This window comes from Pongo pygmaeus, chromosome 5 (genome assembly GCF_028885625.2).
Source record: "Pongo pygmaeus isolate AG05252 chromosome 5, NHGRI_mPonPyg2-v2.0_pri, whole genome shotgun sequence".
In the NCBI taxonomy this organism is placed as follows: domain Eukaryota; kingdom Metazoa; phylum Chordata; class Mammalia; order Primates; family Hominidae; genus Pongo; species Pongo pygmaeus.
The window spans coordinates 117,699,575-117,719,613 of NC_072378.2; the positions used below are offsets into that span (position 1 = coordinate 117,699,575).

At 36.2% G+C, this 20,039-nt stretch overlaps 1 pseudogene; it reads left to right on the top strand.

Moving 5' to 3' along the window:
• The first annotated feature begins 465 nt into the window (after window positions 1-465).
• LOC129039110 (nephrocan-like) lies at window positions 466-19,750 on the top strand (annotated as a pseudogene).
• The last annotated feature ends 289 nt before the right edge of the window (window positions 19,751-20,039 follow it).

Here is a 20,039-nt window from a genome sequence, read left to right on the forward strand (position 1 = left end):
TAACAAATAGAAAACATTCCTATTTTCCCTTACTAGTTAATGTGAGAAGACAACACCTGCCTGTTTCAGTCCCACAAAAATGGTTTTAATATAGGGTCACACAAAATTCAAAGGTTTTATGGCCCATTATAAAACAGCTCTTTGTCTTTGTCCACTAATTCCCTAGTGTCACATTCAACAAAACAAGCAAACTACAGATAATAGAGGTGTTTGCAGATTAGCTTTCAAAACCATAAATAACATAGGGTTTTGCTCACCTACAAATATTAAGGCAGCTTATCAATGTTTAAGCCCTTTCTTCTTTATAATTGTTGCTAACGTTTTAACCCAAATTAAGAAAATTTTTCTTTACTGTCTTCTTACATTGACAGAGTACACATTCATAAGATTTTATTATCAGATTTCATGGTATAAAGAGACATCACCTGAACACCTACCTACATCTGAGATCCCCTGTTTTGGAAGATGCATCTGCTTTATACTTTCTTTATTTTGCCCTCTCTTAGCAATGGTTTTAATCCTAACTGTCCTGGAAGATGTAACTGTGATTCTATGCAGTCGGCGCAATGCTACAGACCAACGGAGGTACCATCAAGTATTCCTTCTACCATCAAGAGGCTCTACATCAGCCACAGAAAATTTCATCACCTCCAGGTAACTGTGCCATGCACCACTCAAATTGTTGCAATCTTACTTTGTGAGACAGTATGAGGGGCAAGTGTGGGGTTGTTAAATTTATTTTAAATAATCATACCTTAAATGTGCTAGTTATCAAAGTAGGGTAGTTGAACTAGCTACCTGCTTGCTCTGTACTATTGAGATGGGTATATGCCTCTGGATGTTTATTTTTAGGAAAACAACAACAAAAGTCAGAATCTACAGTTAATGATACTCTATTTTAATTTTTATTCAAAATATTAAAAACTATGTTGCTGCAAAGTAAAAATGACTCTTGCTTAACAAAAAGTATACTGCTACTTTATGTCCCCAGGATTAAGAATAAATCCTTTCAGGGGAAAATGTAGTTTTGTTTATTCCATGGATGGAAGATGATACTTAGAGTTTCATCAGACTACCAAAGCAAACCCAGCATATCAGAAGAATTCACACAAACCCTATGTATCAGTCAGGTACCAGTGTCTTTGTGGAAACCTATACAGAGGAAATAAATTTTTTTGTTTTGCCAAGTTCCTCACAGTTCTCATTCTATGTGCTTTTAATTATGACTTATTTTTATGCCCACTTATCCAGAGGGCACTGAAAAGAGTGCTATGGATTTGTCTGACTTATATAATATAAATGAACTTTTATTTTTGATCTCTGATGTTTTGAAAGTTATCAAGAGACTAGAGTCTCATCCCAGTTTCCCCCCTAATTAGAGATATGACTATCTTAGGTTGGCTGTTAAAAAAATCTCTGGGCAGCACCTTTATGAAGTGAGAAGGCTAGATTAGATAGGTGATCCCAGGCCCCTTCCAGATGGAAAATTCTATGGCTCTCTAATTTTCCCTTTACTATTCACTGCTTCTCCCTCAAAGATCCAAATCCTAAGATAAAGAAATGTCTCTCTGTGAGCCAGGTGCAGAGAGGCAGCAGGTGAGTGTACCTTACCTTCAGAGACACCATCCCTTTAATTTGGTTAAGAAATATTCATATGAGTGTCCCATAAACACATAGAGTTTTAAATATGTGGCATGGTATTTAGATCCCGGCTCAATAAACACAGTTTTCTTGTCTCCATCTGTTTGCTTTCCTCTTCTAACCCTGTAGTGTCTAACACCAGATAGAAAGTCTGACCCCATTAAGTGTAAATATTCAAGCAAGACACCTGGTTAAAGGGTAAGCTACTTAAATATTTGCTCTGAGGACTTGATATGCTTATTGAGCAGAATGTCAACTAATCCTAGTAATGATTATACACTGGTACTTTGTAGCCAATAAGATAAAATTATGCCTCTTATTAAATTCAGTTATTGGTTGAGTCAATTTGTCATTGGTTTAGTTTCATTGAATAGCAGCATTGCCACTTCCCTGATTTTAAGCTAGGTAATTATTTCTTGGAAGGACTGTTCACAACAGAAACGTAATAAAAGGATTGTTTTGTCAAGGAAAAGGAAAGTTCTTTTTGTTGATGAAAGTTCTGACCAATGATACTTCTCTTTTAAAAATACTTAGGATTTAAGTGACCATATCTCACTTGCATAGGTTTTAAGTGACCATATCTCACTTGCATTTGGTAAATACAATGTACATTCTATTTATTGGGTTTGAATTTACAGAATCATTCAATATCTTCCAAAACTTCGGTAGAGTGTTGGGTTGCATACTCAATTCCTGCCATCCTCATTCTCAATGAATAGCTGGCCTCCCATTTTATTGACAAATCATGCAAAACTTGATCTCCCTCAGTCCCTGCTCACTGTGTACAAATTTGTCTCCATCCACTTTTGCAAACTCTTCTCCAGAGAGGACAAGTTTCTCCTTGTATTCAAGGCCCTTGATTCCATGCTTCACACTTCTCTCCAGACCTTGCTCTCTAACTTTCTGCACCCCCATATATTCAGTTACTCTTTCTTTACAAGCTGCTCTTTACCTGCCTTGGCCTCCAGAGTGCTGGGATTACAGGCTTGAGCTACTACACCTGACTTAATTTATCTATTTTTCTTTTGTCACTCATGCATTTGGTGTCATATCTAAGCTAGCTTTACCTAATCCAAGTTCATGAAAATGTAATGCCTATATTTTATTCTAAGAGTTTTACCATTTTAGTTTGTACATTTAGGTCTATGATCCATTTTGAGTTAATTTTTGGGTATGGCATAAGAAAGGAATTCAGCTTCATTCTTTTGTTCCCTCTGTCCTGTTCTGTTGCTATTCACTAACTCGGACTTTAGTCTCAAGCCATGATGAACTGCTTAACTATGTTGAGTGAAAGACACAATGAATAGCTGATTACATGTGATACCAAATGGACAATGTGCTAGGTGACCCAAGTCACTTCTTTTTAGAGGATTGTAGGTTTAGTTCGTACTTTGTGTCCACATGTGTAAAAAATCATTAAGTTTACTTCACTATTGCCATTCAAATGGATAAGCCAAAGTGATATATTCTCTTCAGAGGTAGAAGACAAGTGGGAATATAGTTATGGTAGCAGTCAGTTAAAATGATTGTACTTTACATCTTTTGTGGAAGACAAGAAGCTTTTCGTGGAAGACAAGAAGCTTCTTCAAATTCTTCCTAAGAAATATATAAACAAGAATTATTACTGAATGGGGGGATAATGGGTTATTTTATACTCTCTCTCTATTTTCCAGAATTTAAAAATTGTTTGTAGAGAAAAAATGTTGCTTTGATGATCAGGAAAACATCCAACATTTTTTTACAAACTCATTCCTGGCTTGGTTCACACAGGTCTGAAACCATCACTTTGTGTGTATGTCAGTTTCGTTGTACATTGGATCTATAAGGAGCCAGAAAAGGGTTTGTTCCCTTTACTACTTGGAGAAGAGTCCGCCTAGGATTGAAACCAGAAACAAAGTCTTTCCTGGAGAAGCTAGCAGGAGCTATCCTGTGCTCTACTTCATTTTACTGGCCTTGCTTTTTAAGCAATATTGGAAAAGCTGCCAGTAGCCTCAAGGTTAGCTCTAGGGCAAAAGCATCTCTTTCCACATATATTGTGTGAAGCCCTGCTTAAGCCATGGAAATGGAATAATTGGTCTGGCAGAATTTTTTTCCCTTTGTCAGCTCTGCAACCCCAACTGAAAAGTTGAAAGTCAGCAGGAGTCTTCCTCATTGTTATGTGGCACCTCAATTCTATTTTCTTCAGCTAAAGGATGTTATAGCAGTAAGGCTAAAAATATATGCACTGGGGTAAGATAAACCTGGGTTAGTAGCCCAACTTTTCCACTAGAAAAGGATATACTTGGACAGGTTATTCCACTTTCTTGAGCCTTAGTTTCCCTCTCTGAAAATGGAATAATTATGCTTATGCATAGGGCTTTGTAAAAATTAAATACAGTAAATATTTCTAAAATTGTAGCCATTTTAATTAATAATTAAATGTAATCTCTATTGACCCTGACCAAAAAAAAAAAAGAAAGAAAATGCTTTCTATGCTTAATAATAGTGATTTAAGAATATGAAGTCTATTTAGCCCAGTCTGTATACTTTATAAATAGAAATCAAGACAAATTGAAGCTTTGACACCATCCCTTGTCCATTCCCAAAATAAATTGCCCATTCTGATCCATGTCATCTCTGAGACTTACTATATAGTTAGTAATCATTTTTTGTTTATAGTCACTCAGATATAAGTTGAAATATAATACCCAGTTCTTTTTGGGGAATCTCAACAGTCCAAGACATAAAGATATATGTCTAGAGATATTTCTGACTCTATATAAAAGATAAGCCTACAAAAAGGCATTTCAGAATGGAGTGTAAAGAACACTGAGTCTTCAGCAGGTTATTTAACTTTTTGGGCCTGAAATTCTTTATTGCTGAAATGGGAAATTTAGATTAGATAATCCCTAAAATCTCTGCTTTTTTAAAGCTCTGTCATTTGTGTCTAGATCTTGAGCCTCTTTTGAAAAACATCAATTACAGGCCAAAGGCAATAGAAAATGCTTTAGAAAATGGTGTAGCTAAGGAAGAAAGGGGTTTACAGTTCAACAGACCTTGCTGAAATTCTGAATTCTTTCACATTCTAGTTCTCCTAGTCTCCTCATCTAGTAGCCAGTGTTGATAACAGTAAACTTGCTGGGTTATTAGGAGATTGGTGATAATATATAAAAAAGCACTTGGCACTCATAGATACTCAATTAATGCAAGAATAAAATCTCTATCATTATTGGGACTAGGACTATTCAATATAACTGATAAATCATTAAGAAAATATAAAATGTTAGCAGCAATATCTAACCAAGGCAACTGCTGAAACCATTATGATTAAAAATATTCATTTATGGAAATTTTAACTGGAGAGTGTCCTAATGGAGTAACATATTAGAGATGTTTAAAAATACACGATAATTCACATCACATATCCTCTCAGAATATAAGTACTTATAATAAATATATGATACAAAATTAACTCATCTTGAAGTTGTTAATCATGTACTGGTATTACAAAAGTGCTCAACTGCATAATTAAGTCAAATATTTAAAAACTGTGGATAGTAAGACACATGAAATTGTATACTGAAAACTGCAGCTTTATTGAATTCTAAGGCAGATTGAAAATTTTGTGAAGATTTATCAACCTGAAGAAATCATGGAACAATTCCTTTTTCTGCTTAAACATAACCTTACTCCTAGCACCAAATAAAGATAATTACATCATTGAGAAAAAGACATGGGTATTAAGCTCAGAGGTTGGCAGGCATGTAGAGAGACAGGAGAATTTACAAAACACGAAGCAAGTATATCAGATTTGGCAAATATCTAAACTCTAGAGGAAGAGTGGCATTAGGTCTGCGATATATGCATGAATGAACTCTTTGCTCTACAGAGACGGAGGGAGATAACATGTATACATTTGTCTCTTTATGAACTTTTTTCATTGGTGAAGTGAAAATTGTGTATAGGAAACAGGTAGGCTCATTTCCCAAAATACAATATAGTTGAAAGTGTTTTCAGTAAGTGCATTCTAGTGATAACAGACTAGGACATTTACATTTTTGTAATTTTTAATGCCTTTTTAAAACGTGTGATTCATAATGTTAATGCAAAATGTAGCTAGTGAAAATCCTTTGTAATCTTACCCTCTAGATTTAGAAACTACTAACAATTTGGTGAAAGATTTCCAGATTGTTTCAATTTATGGCTAATATGAGATGATACAACAAAGAACATCCTAGTGCATGAGTCATTTTGCAATTTGTAAGTATCTCTGCCTATAAGTAAATTTGCTGGGTCAGACAATATGTAGTAAAAGTTGGCCAATAATATGTGTCTATCAATGATGTGTGAAAGTGCTTAGAATATTTTTCATACCTTACACTGATGTTATCAATCATAAATAAAAATATTCAGGATCTGAGTTTCAACCCTTTTCCAAGAGATAATTTAAAATAGAATCTGAAGAGAAATCTGAAGTATTATTAGTACTGTAATGACAGTGTATATGGTATTTTTTAAACAATATTAATTTATTGCTTTTTCTTCCCCTTCCCTGCCTCCACTTTTTTTGTAGCTGTCTGACTTCACCGGAATGTTGGCTTTAGAAGATTCTATTCTGCTGGCTAGTGGAACAGAGTCAGTAGAAAATGACACCTTCAAAACTCTGAGTACTTTGAAGACCTTAGAACTCTGGAAAAATAAGTTAAGTCCCCAGTGCTCTCCCAGCCAGTCTTGAAGTGTTAAAACTAAATGATAAGTCAATAAATGTCCTACATGGATCAGATTTTGAAGGACTGAAGAAATTAAAAATCCTCGAACTTAAAAACAATCTGATCTCTTCCCTCTCTCCCAGCAATTTCTCCTCCCTTGCCAGTTTGCAAAGTTTGATGTTGGATGGTAACAATATGGAGGCTATAGCTGGACTCCTGATACTTCCCCATCTGACACATATGAGCCTGGAGAATAATAAGCTACATCTTAAACAATAGCTTCTTTACTTCTCTGTTGTCTTTGCAATTTCTCAGTTTCGGTGGTAACTTTCTGATTAAAGTTCTTATCAATCTACCCAAATCCTTGCTATCTTTAAAGATGGAAAGAAACCAGCTCACAATGGTAAGGTTTTGAGATACAAGACACTTGGAGAATCTGTCCCATCTTTACCTGTCAGAAAACTTATTCTCTTCCATCAATGGGGCACAGTTCCTTACAATTTAACTGCTCTTGAGCTGTCCCAAAACCAGCTCCAAATGTTGCCCTTCAGACTACCAGTAAAGCTACAAAAACTTGATTGTAGCAATAATCTGATTCAGAGAGTTACAGCACAAGACTTCCAGGACCTCCGAGACTTGAAACATTTGATTCTGCACAACAATATTGTGAGTTTCTTTGAAGCTGGAGCCCTGCAGAGGTGTTCTCAGCTCTCCAACCTGGCCCTGGAGCAGAACCTACTGTTGTCCATACTCCTAAGGTGAGTGAGTGTTTTCATTTATTGTAGCTACCGTAGAAATTTTCTGAAGATTTGGACAATTCAGCACATCATATAAGCAAGAGAATTAGAGCAAACGTGAATTATCTGATCAAGGCTACACAAGGATTTAGGGATAGAAGTTTTAAACAGAGGTGTGGAATCTCCAGTCCTCAAACTCACTCCTGCACTAACTTTATCTATCTTGTCTATGTGACAATGTGTCCACAATTGGCTCCTTCTGGTGAGTTCTTGGTCTTGCTGACTTCAAGAATAAAGCCGCAGACCCTCACAGTGAGTGTTACAGTTCTTAAAGATGGTGCATCCGGAGTTTGTTCCTTCAGATGTTCAGATGTGTCCAGAGTTTCTTCCTTCTGGTGGGTTCGTCATCTTACTGACTTCAGGAGGGAAGCTGCAGACCTTTGCAGTGAGTGCTACAGCTCATAAAGGTAGCGTGGGCCCAAACAGCAAGCAGCAGCAAGATTTATTGCAAGCAAAAGAACAAAGCTTCCACAGTGTGGAAAGAGACCCAAGCAGGTTGCTGCTGCTGGCTAGGGTGGCCAGCTTTTATTTCCTTATTTGGCCCCACCCACATCCTGCTGATTGGTCCATTTTACAGAGCACTGATTGGTCCATTTTACAGAGTGCTGATTGGTGCATTTTTACAGAGTGCTGATTGGTGCATTTACAAATATTTAGCTAGACACAGAGCACTGATTGGTGTGTTTACAATCCTTTAGCTAGACAGAAAAGTTCTCCAAGTCCCCACCCAACCCAGAAGCCCAGGCGGCTTCACCTCTCAACAAGACACCGACAGGTGATATCTCTATTAGTAAACATAATATGAAGACACTGTAAAGACTGTGTCTCAGTTTCATACTGCATATTGCCTGGATAATCAACAGTCAGTAAGCCTGAGCTTAGCTACTAGCAAAACAAGGACACCAGGAAAAAATAAGGGGGAAAATATAGTAAGATATTTATAATTTAAAATGCATTGAAGTAGTAGTTATTGGGGGAAAATTAAAACTTTACAATGTAATATTGTATTTATTTTGAATTACTTGTTGGGGAGCCTCATATTCTCTTCAGTGATGTGACCTTTAAAGAGCTTTAGCTGGCTTTGGTTACTTCTCTGTGTGTCTGTCTGTATGAGTGGGTGAGTCCACCAGGTTGGTCTTACCTTCTGGTTTTGGTTATGTCTTCAGTTCTCTCTCTCTCTCTCTGTCTCCCTCTCTCTCTCTCTCTCTCTCTCTCACACACACACACACACACACAAGCACGCCCTCACACTCGGACAATTTCTCTTCCCGAATATCCCTCCCTTTATACCCAACCTGCTGCACCTGTTCCCAACTACTCATAATTTATAACTAATGCAACATGTGTTTATATTAATTGATCCTATTTCTTTAAACTTTATTTTATGTTCTACATTTTAAAGTAGATAAATTTTTAAAATGTAGGATGAATCACTATTATTCTCTTTAAAATGATAGTATGTTTGTCTATCAGTGGATTCTTTTTTTTCCTTTCAGCACTTTATTGAAAAAATAAAAGGCTTCTTGCCTTGGCTATTAGCATTATCAAATTTCTCATAATTAATATACCAACTTCTGGTCTCTATAGAATCCTATGCTACTCTATTTACCTAATTTTATTGTGTTTTATAATATATATATTTTTAAGACAGGGTCTCACTCTATCACCCAGGCTGGAGTGCAGTGGGGTGATGATGGTTCACTGCAGCCTCAACCTCCTGAGCTAACGCAGCCCTCTCCCCTCAGCCTCCTGAGTGGTTGAGACTACAGGCATGCACCATGTCTGGCTAGTTAAAATAATTTTTTTTTGGAGATGAGTTCTTGCTACTGCCCAGGCTATTCTCAAACTCCTGGGAGCAAGTGATCCTCCCACCTCAGCCTCTCAAAGTGCTGGGTTATAGGCATGAGCCACTAATTATAGTCCCAGCCTATTATAATTTTTTATCAGTAAAAAAGGGAAAATTATCTTTGACATGTAGAGATGTTCTTTTTTCTAGTCGAAAAGGGGATTTTAAAATTATATAGTATGATAACTGTACTCAGCATAAAACATCAAAAAGTGATGTTTCCAAGAGAAATCAGTATTTCCAAATATATAGAAGGTGATTTCAAAGTAATTAATTTCTTTTACTACATAAGCATGAATACACAATTGCTTTAATTTAATCAATATCTTTTGAGCACTTACCATGTGCCAGGTATTTTACCAGACACTTGGGATACATCAATGTAATAAAAGAGATAAAACTTCCTGTTGTATACAGTTTAAAATCTAGCAGGGGAAGACTGATAACAAACATAATACATAAGTAAAATATATAAGATTCAGACTATATTAGCTATTATAGCTTACAACAAAAAAGGGCATGATTATCAGGTTCAAGAGTGTAGTGGGTGAGGTGGCTGGTTGCAATTTTAAATAAGGTAAGAAAGGTAACCCTCATGAAAACATAACTTTTGAGCAAAGACTGGAAGAAGGTGAGGGATTTAGCTGCGAAGCTATTTGAGAGAAAGTTTTCTAGACAGAAGAACAGCCAATTCAAGGGCCCTAAGGCGAAAACACACTTGCAGTGTCTCAAGATTCTACTACTTTTTATTTAAATAACTTCTTGACAATGTCACAAGCCTTATTTTTTATTTATTTATTTATTTATTTATTTTGAGATGGAGTCTTGCTCTGTCGCCCAGGCTGGAGTGCAGTGGCTCGATCTCAGCTGGCTGCAAGCTCCGCCTCCTGGGTTCACGCCATTCTCCTGCCTCAGCCTCCTGAGTAGCTGGGACTACAGGCGCCCACCACCACGCCTGGCTAATTTTGTTTTTATATTTTTAGTAGAGACGAGGTTTCACCGTGTTAGCCAGGATGGCTTCCATCTCCTGACCTCGTGATCCTCCGGCCCTGGCCTCCCAAAGTGCAGGAATTATAGGCATAAGCCACCACGCCTGGCCACAAGCCTTATTTTTTAATTACTGACTGCCCCAACTCCAAAGGAAAAAAATAGTGTATAAAATGAAAAATCATACAACAGGTTAGACAGTAACTATATCATGTAAAAGATGTGACAGCAGGCTATGACAGCCATGGGCAATATTGTGAACTTGGTGGGTTTTTCTACTCAAGTGACTTTTAGAAAGCATTTTGTTGAGTAATCCTGCTAAGTTTTAAGAGTGGAATGTTCTTCCATTTGTTTGTATCCTCTTTTATTTCATTGAGCAGTGGTTTGTAGTTCTCCTTGAAAAGGTCCTTCACATCCCTTGTAAGTTGGATTCCTAGGTATTTTATTCTCTTTGAAGCAATTGTGAATGGGAGTTCACTCATGATTTGGCTCTCTGTTTGTCTGTTATTGGTGTATAAGAATGCTTGTGATTTTTGTTCATTGATTTTGTATCCTGAGACTTTGCTGAAGTTGCTTATCAGCTTAAGGAGATTTGGGGCTGAGACAATGGGGTTTTCTAGATATACAATCATGCCATCTGCAAACAGGGACAATTTGACTTCCTCTTTTTCTAACTGAATACCCTTTATTTCCTTCTCCTGCCTAATTGCCCTGGCCAGAACTTCCAACACTATGTTGAATAGGAGTGGTGAGAGAGGGCATCCCTGTCTTGTGACAGTTTTCAAAGAGAATGCTTCCAGTTTTTGCCCATTCAGTATGATATTGGCTGTGGATCTGTCATAGACAGCTCTTATTATTTTGAGATACGTCCCATCAATACCTAATTTATTGAGAGTTTTTAGCATGGAGGGTTGTTGAATTTTGTCACAGGCCTTTTCTACATCTATTGAGATAATCATGTGGTTTTTACATTCCATGCTCATGGGTAGGAAGAATCAATATCATGAAAATGGCCATACTGCCCAAGGTAATTTATAGATTCAATGCCATCCCCATCAAGCTACCAATGACTTTCTTCACAGAATTGGAAAAAACTACTTTAAAGTTCATATGGAACCAAAAAAGAGCCCACATTGCCAAGTCAATCCTAAGTCAAAAGAACAAAGCTGGAGGCATCACACTTCCTGACTTCAAACTATACTACAAGGCTACAGTAACCAAAACAGCATGGTACTGGTACCAAAACAGAGATATAGATCAATGGAACAGAACAGAGCCCTCAGAAATAACACTGCATATCTACAACTATCTGATCTTTGACAAACCTGAGAAAAATAAGCAATGGGGAAAGGATTCCTTATTTAATAAATGGTGCTGGGAAAACTGGCTAGCCATATGTAGAAAGCTGAAACTGGATCCCTTCCTTACGCCTTATACAAAAATCAATTCAAGATGGATTAAAGACTTAAATGTTAGACCTAAAACCATAAAAACCCTAGAAGAAAACCTAGGCATTACCATTCAGGACATAGGCATGGGCAAGGACTTCACGACTAAAACACCAAAAGCAATGGCAACAAAAGCCAAAATTGACAAATGGGATCTAATTAAACTAAAGAGCTTCTGCACAGCAAAATAAACTACCATCAGAGTGAACAGGCAACCTACAAAATGGGAGAAAATTTTCACAACCTACTCATCTGACAAAGGGCTAATATCCAGAATCTACAATGTACTCAAGCAAATTTACAAGAAAAAAACAAACAATCCCATCAAAAAGTGGGCGAAGGACATGAACAGACACTTCTCAAAAGAAGATATTTATGCAGCCAAAAAACACATGAAAAAATGCTCACCATCACTGGCCATCAGAGAAATGCAAATCAAAACCACAATGAGATACCATCTCACACCAGTTAGAATGGCAATCATTAAAAAGTCAGGAAACAACAGGTGCTGGAGAGGATGTGGAGAAATAGGAACACTTTTACACTGTTTGTGGGACTGGAAACTAGTTCAACCCTTGTGGAAGTCGGTGTCACGATTCCTCAGGGATCTAGAACTAAATACCATTTGACCCAGCCATCCCATTACTGGGTATATACCCAAAGGACTATAAATCATGCTGCTATAAAGACACATGCACACGTATGTTTATTGCGGCACTATTCATAATAGCAAAGACTTGGAACCAACCCAAATGTCCAACAATGATAGACTGGATTAAGAAAATGTGGCACATATACACCATGGAATACTATGCAGCCATAAAAAATGATGAGTTCATGTCCTTTGTAGAGACATGGATGAAATTGGAAATCATCATTCTCAGTAAACTATCACAAGAACAAAAAACCAAACACCACATATTCTCACTCATAGGTGGGAAATGAACACTGAGAACACATGGACACAGGAAGGGGAACATCACACTCTGGGGACTGTTGTGGGGTGGGGGGAGGGGGGAGGGATAGCATTGGGAGATATACCTAATGCTAGATGACGAGTTAGTGGGTGCAGCACACCAGCATGCCACATGTATACATATGTAACTAACATGCACATTGTGCACATGTACCCTAAAACTTAAAGTATAATAATAAAAAAAAAAGTGGAAAAAGTAACTTAATTATTTACTCTTCTCAGAGTATTTGTGTTTTAACAAGTGACTACAGAAAGCACAGTGTTTTACCCAATGGAATGTATAGTGGAATTGCAAGCATGAGCTAGCCATAGTTCTCAAATCTGGCTTCACATTAGAATTATATGGAGAAATATTTTTAAAAAGCATACTTATACCTAGGCCTCACTTCAAACCAATTAAATCAGATGCCCCTGGACTCAGGCATCACTACTTTTGAAAAGCTCCCCAGATGAATTTAATGTGCAGCTAGGGTCAAGAGCTACTTTGCAAGGACAATGGGGCCAGTAACATGAGGTGGGAGTGGGCTTTTCCTGTGAGGCTTAAATTAAGCAACACAACTGTCTGCTCTGTCAAAGTACTTGGCCAGCTGTGATAGCAAAATTCTTTGTTTTGAAATACCCCTATCAACACTGCCTCCACTCCTCAGCTCTTTTTTGTTTTGATTGACAAGTGGGAAAGACCCAGAAAGGTTTCCCTGTGGTTTTCCTCTCACTAAAATTTAAAACATGGTTGAGCACAGTAGTTCATGCCTGTAATCCCAGCACTTTGGGAGGCTGAGGCAGGCAGATCAGTTCAGCCCAGGAGTTCAAAACTAGCCTGGGCAACATAGTGAGATCCCATCTCTATGAAAGTTTTTTAAAAAATTAGTTGGGTGTGGTGGTGCATGCCTGTGGTCCCAGCTACACAGGAGGCTGAGGTAGGAGAATTGCTTGAGCCCTGGAGGTTGAGGCTGCAGTGAGCCATGATTGTGCCACTGCACTCCAGCCTGGGTGACAAAGCAAGACCCTGTCTCAAAAAAAAAAAAAAAAAGTTAAAACTTGAAACATGATAATATGTATTCCTTATATTTTAATTAAAAAATTTTTATTTATGGCCTTTAAACATTACAACTTTTAAAAATTTGTATATTTCTTCTTCATACACAGTATCTATAATATACAATTCAGTTTTCTACAAGTAAACTATTAACACAGGCAACCTGCTTCTATCACCAACGATATTTTGGCATATCTTTTCTTTTGCCTACCATCCTCCATTCTACATTTCATCAAGAAAATAGTAGTATATGGTTTTAGGTACACATATATTCAAAGACCTACTACATTTGCCTCATTACACTAATTGAGATAGAAAATAATACCTAACATTTATTAAGTGCTTACTAAAACCAGCAGTGAACTTAGACACATACAATAATTCTGTGAAGGTAGGTACACTGGTTTACCTAATAATTTACAGACTAGGGTGTTATGGCTTAGAGGTATTCAGAAACTGGGTCCACGTCATAGTCAGAATTTAAACACAGTAGTTTAACTCCAGAGCCAGGGAAGTTTAGCCACTGCATAGTCCTGCCTCTAGGATTTACTCTACTGTCAATAAAATAACTATACTACTTCAAATGCCCAGGAACTGGTCTTCAATTGTTGCTGCTTCGGATTTCATCAATTTGCAGCTTAGTGTATAAATATAAATTAGATTATCTCTTTTATCCACTCTTCAGATAATTGAAATCTAGAATGGCTTCTTAGAACCAAATGCAGATAGCATCTTACACCCAACTGCTATCTACTGCAAAATGGGCTGTGCCCCTTTTTACTCTAAAAAGCAATAGCTACCCAAAGAACATGATAGCATTTCTAGAAAACTGTTTACTTTAAAATCAGAGCTACTTTAAAATATAAATCAGACTTATAAAGACAAATTATATCAAAGCAATAAGTGGCTGTCAGAAAGTCACAAAACCAGGATAAATAGTGATTTCTCTTACAATGTCATTTGGTGATGGCTTCCATACAAACAAGACACGAAAAAAAAAAAAAGGCAAGCCTAAGAACAGGCACAATTTTTGGATACACATCCAAGAACTGGATAATTGTATTTGTTTCCTAGAAAACTTGGCTTACTCATTTTCATTCTCTAACATTGGTTATGGGACGTGTGTACTGAATGGTTCATCTGTAGGGTGGAAAATTAGGATCTTTAAGAAGTGAAATGACTTACCTAAAACCACACAGTGGTAAACAGAATGGCTTAAGTTAGAACACAAGTCTTAATACATTGGGACTTTTTGACACCTGTTTACTCTAGCGGATCTTTCCCAGTTAGGCTTCATTGTCCTCTGCAATGGGAACGAAGTCTTGCTTACTACTACACAATCCAACAATAGTCTATTTTTCCTTGGCAGGGGGGAACCTATACATAAGAGATTTTCTGTATACCATTTAGAAATTCACCTTAGATAAGCTGGTGTGTGCACAAAATTATATTTTCTTGGAGATTAACTTTGAATTGAATTTAATTATCAAACTGTTAGAAGGCATAAAGTGATTTTCCCTGGTAAATTAAACTACTTTATTAGGTAAAATTTATTCTGTCTAGGAAGAAGACACTTTAAATGATTATTTTTACTCAAAAAGTGTAAATACTTATGTATACATACTACTGTATAGGATATGATTACAAATATCAAATGACAAATTTAGTTTAAAAAAGAAAATCCCGAAGGCAAAATGTAGGCTAAGTGCTAGAAACCCAAAATACTGACCTTCTGGGATAAAATTCATGTAATAATAATACTATAACAAGCAAAAGGTAATATTGGCATAGAATATGGCTAAACTTATTTGTTTTCTCTTTTTGATATAACACTTCTATAACTGGGACTGCCACAATAAACTACACTGAATACTAAAATTCATGAATATATATCCAGTATGTTCACTTTGTATGAAAATAGCATTCAGGTGGTATTTCAATTTGAAGGGCTTTTTTTCCCTATTAAACTTTCAGATGTTTTGTATTTCATAAAAAGGAAAGCACTTACTACAAAGTTTCTGTGTAGGAAAAAGATTTTCACATTCACCATTGTGATTCTTTTCTATTTTTAAATCAACAGGCATGAGCATGACATTTTTCAAATTGGTATTCACAGTTTTAAAAAACCTGTATTTTCTTCCATAAAGCAATAGCTGTTCAAGCTTGAAAACTTATTATGCTGAAAAATTAAAAAATCATCCAGAATTGTTCAACCAGAGCCTTTGTCTAGACATAAGCACATAATTTGTTTTTACATATTTGGGATCATTCAATTTTGTATTCTACTTTTTCCACTTAACATAATGTTTTATTTCTCTCTCTCTTCCCCTTTTCTGTTTTCTTCCCAAGTATCACTATGGACCCACGGATTTTAATTTATTTGGTATGTTTTGATCACTTACAGTTGCTAGTCTCTTTTGGTGCCCAAATTGTCACAAATATGGCTACTGGGAGCCCCTCCAAGGTAGTTCCTCTGTTCATGAGACATGACTCCATTAATCTTTTTTTTTTTTTTAGTTGTAAAATACACATGAGGTAAAATTTATCATCTGTAAGTGTACATTTCAGTGATGCTAAGTATGGTCACATTCTTGTGTAACCAACCTACAGAAGTTTTCATCTTACAAAACTACAACTTTATACCTATTACAAAACTTTCCATATTCCCCTCCTCCTAGCCCCTGACAACCACCATTCTACTTTCTAACTTTAGGTTTCTATGAATGTGAGTATTCTAGATATTTCACATAAGTGGACCCATACAGTATTTGTCTTTGTGATTGGCTTCTTTCATGTAGCATAATATAATATCCTCAAGGTTTATGTATGCTGTAGCATGTGTCAAAATTTCCTTCCTTTTTAAGGGTGAATAATACTCCATTGTATGTATAGACCACATTTGGTTTATTTATTTGTCTGTAAATGGACACTTGGGTTGCTTATACCTTTGGCTATTGTGAAGAATGCTGCTATGAACATGGAGGTACAAATATCTCTTCAAGACTCTGCTTTAAGTTCTTTTGGATATATAGCCAGAAGTGGAATTGCTAAACTATATGCTAATTCTATTTTTAGATTTTTAAAAATAAAAAAATATTATTTTCACAGCAGCTGCACCATTTTACATTCCCACCAACAGTGCAAAAGGCTTCCAATTTCACCACATCCTTGCCAATACTTTTATTTCCATTATTTTGACAGTAGCAATCCCAATGGGTGTTCCATTAATCCTTAAACATTTTATCACATTCTGGCTGAGAAACTCTGTGGGGTTTTTTCCCTAGACATAGAATCAGTCATTTCTCCAAGAAGCTCTGGTTCTTTCCAGTAAAGATTGGAATTCAGCAGCTAAGATCTGTGTGCTTGGTGTGCTCATGTCATTGGGGTAGCATTGCTACTAGAATATAATACTGTTTCTAGGTCCTTTCAGCAAACAAGAGCTAGAAAATACATTTTTTAAAATTATGAATTCACATTGACATTTTCAATTCATATTTAACATCAGAGAGGGTTTTCTTTATTTTATTTTATATTTTTATCTTTTTCTCTTACAATGAAAGTATAGTTTCCTAATGACATGAATATATTTACTTATTTGTTTTGCCGGATAATATTCATATAAAATTTCAAAATTTCATTATTAACATTAGTATTAACAATAAACATACTAAGAGAAATTTTGAGATCTTTTTGTCCTCAGAATCTAAGGCTTAAATATATCCACTAAGGTTGTTCAGTCAGAATACTTTTTCTTTTCTCTGTATGACTATGTTACAAATATAAACATTGGATTAATTAATTAGATATGCTTGTTCCTGTTTGTGTTCAGTTTTAGGAGTTGATTTTGTTTTTGTGAACACGTAAAACATTAACATGGTTGAAAAATTAAAATCACATGGAACCAACCACTCCCTATATATAACCATTTTTATTGATTTCTGGTTTATCATTCTCCTTCAGTTGCCCCAAATAAGTAAACTTGTATATGTAATTCTTATTTCCCCTTTTCTTACGCAAAAACTAGTGTACTATATATATGGCTCTGTTTCTTGCTTTTTTTCTCTTTAACAATACTTTCTGGAAATCACTTCATGGTAATTCATAGGGACCAGCCTCTTTTTTTTATTATTTTATTTTTTTTAAGGTTGCATAGTAATTCTTTACTAATGTACTGGGTTGCTTCCAATCTTTTGCTGTTATAAATAATATCATAATAAATGCCACATATACTGTTTATATTTGTAAAGTCATATCTTCAGGGTGTATTCCTAGAAGTGAGATTGCTGGTCTAAAGAATAAATATGTATTTTTTTGTTAGGTTTTGCTAAATTTTTCTCCATAGGGGCTATGCCATTTTAGACTCCCATGAGCAATATGTGAGAATATCTGTTTCTTCACAGCTTTGTTCGCAGGCCAGATTGCTAAGGCTTAGAATTTTTACCAATCTGATAAGTGTTAAGCGGCATCTCTGTGTAGCTTTAATTTAATTTCTCTGTTCTGCATAAAGTTGAAAACTTGGGGGCCCTTTGCTTTGCTTTTTATGTGAACTTCCATTTGGTTTTTTGCCCATTTTTCTGTTTTATTTTATAATCTTTTCTTCTCAATTTTAAGTGCTTTTTGTATATTAAGGAGATTAATTCTTTTTTTGATATAAAGTGCAGACATCATGCTTATCCCCAGTTTATCATTTGTCTGTTGACTTTGCCTGTCTTTTGCTGTACATAATTTCTTTTAAAATTCTGTTTAATGTTGATGCTTTATCAATTTTTTATAGCTTCTAGATTTTTTTAGTCATAGTTACAAAAGCTTTTTCATATAACTGTTATTTAAAAAATTATTTTAAAACATCAGGCCAGGTGCGGTGACTCACACCTGTAATCCCAGCACTTTGGGAGGCCGAGGTTTGGTGGACTGTTTGAGTCCAGGAGTTCCAGACTAGCCTGGGCCACATGATGAAACCCTGTCTCTACCAAAAATAGAAAAAAATTAGCCAGGTGTTGTGGTGTGTGCCTGTGGTCCCAGCTACTCAGGAGGCTGAGGTGGGAGGATCACTTGAGCTGGTGAGCCAGAGGTTGCAGTGAGCCGAGATCTCACCACTGCACTCCAGCCTGGGCCACACAGACAGATCCTGTATTAAAAAAAAAAAAAAAATCAAAACCCATGATTTTTGTAACCACATAATAGTCCATTATCTCATAATTTAAAATCATTGAGCATTAGTCTTTTTTTTTGCTGTTATAAATATCAAATATGTGACAAACATCTTTGTCAATAAATATTTACTTTTTCTATTTTTCCTAGGTCAAAAGGCATGATATTAATTAAATTTGATACATATTAATAAATTGTTTCCTAAACGGTACCAGTTTACACTTCTACCAACAGTATTTACTATACCTACAGCAGCAGTGTTTTAAAATTAAAGCCATGTTTTAATTTGCTATATTAAAACATTGCATTCTTTCATTTGCCTTTTATATTCATGAAGAACACTTTTTCATATTTTTATTTGACACTTTCACTGCTTCTTCTGTAAATTATTGATTAATGGCCTTTGCCACCTTAGAAATGAGGAACTTAGTGTTTTTCTTATCAATTTGTTTGAGTGATCTCATTTCACAAGAAAAAAAACTAAAGATTTTATGAATAGGAGCCAGAAAAATCAGAGGGTTAGAACATAAGATCTATGAGAAAAAGTTAAGGATCCATACACTAACACTGAGATTTGTGCTTATAATTAATTTTCTCAAATAAATCTTGTTTCCTAGCTTGAGAAGAGACAGAGCTGTATGAAAAGGCAATGCTGCTCAGTTACTGTTGCCCTGACAGTTGTGGAATGATGGGCATGGCCTCCTCTCACATCCTGTTTCCATGCTTTGCAGGCTCCGAGGGACCTTAACCGGGCTGGACCTAAAACGCAATGTCATCCAGAATATTGCTGAATGGGAGCTCAAGGACCTCAAGCAGCTTCATGTTCTAAGCCTGAGGAACAATAAGATCTTTGCCTTAGACCTAAAAGCCTTAGAGGGTCTAACTCACCTCAGGCACCTGTACCTGGATGGAAATCCCTGGAATTGCACCTGCAGTCTCTTAAAAGCGAGAGAAGTCCTGATGGCCAAGGGCATAGATGTAAGGGGAGGACAATGTGCAGCACCAGCTGAACAGCAAGGGGAGAGCTGGATGTCCTCCAAGAAGATCATGAGGCAATGTGAGCATCACTTTCATCTGACTGAGAAAAGCAAAGAGACCAATAAGAAATCAAAACCTGAAGACCCCTCCAGCATCAGAATCAACATGGATGATGGATGATTATAACTATGAAATAGATTAAGTATGAACTTTGCTCACAGTTTAGAAAGTGTTTTTTAATGTTCAATCTCTTAAGTAGAAATGTGCTATACACTTAGATATGCAAGACTCTCTTTTGTAGTGGTTCTCATTTTTGTTTGAAGAATGTCTTAAGAATGAGGGTTAAGATGAGATGGGGGAAGAAAACAGAAAAGAACAATGGTAAGAAGATGTAAGATTCCTTCCATTTTAAAAGTAATTTGTGTGGCTAGCAAGATGGCCGAATAGGAACAGCTCCAGTCTGCAGCTCCCAGAGAGAGCAATACAGAAGG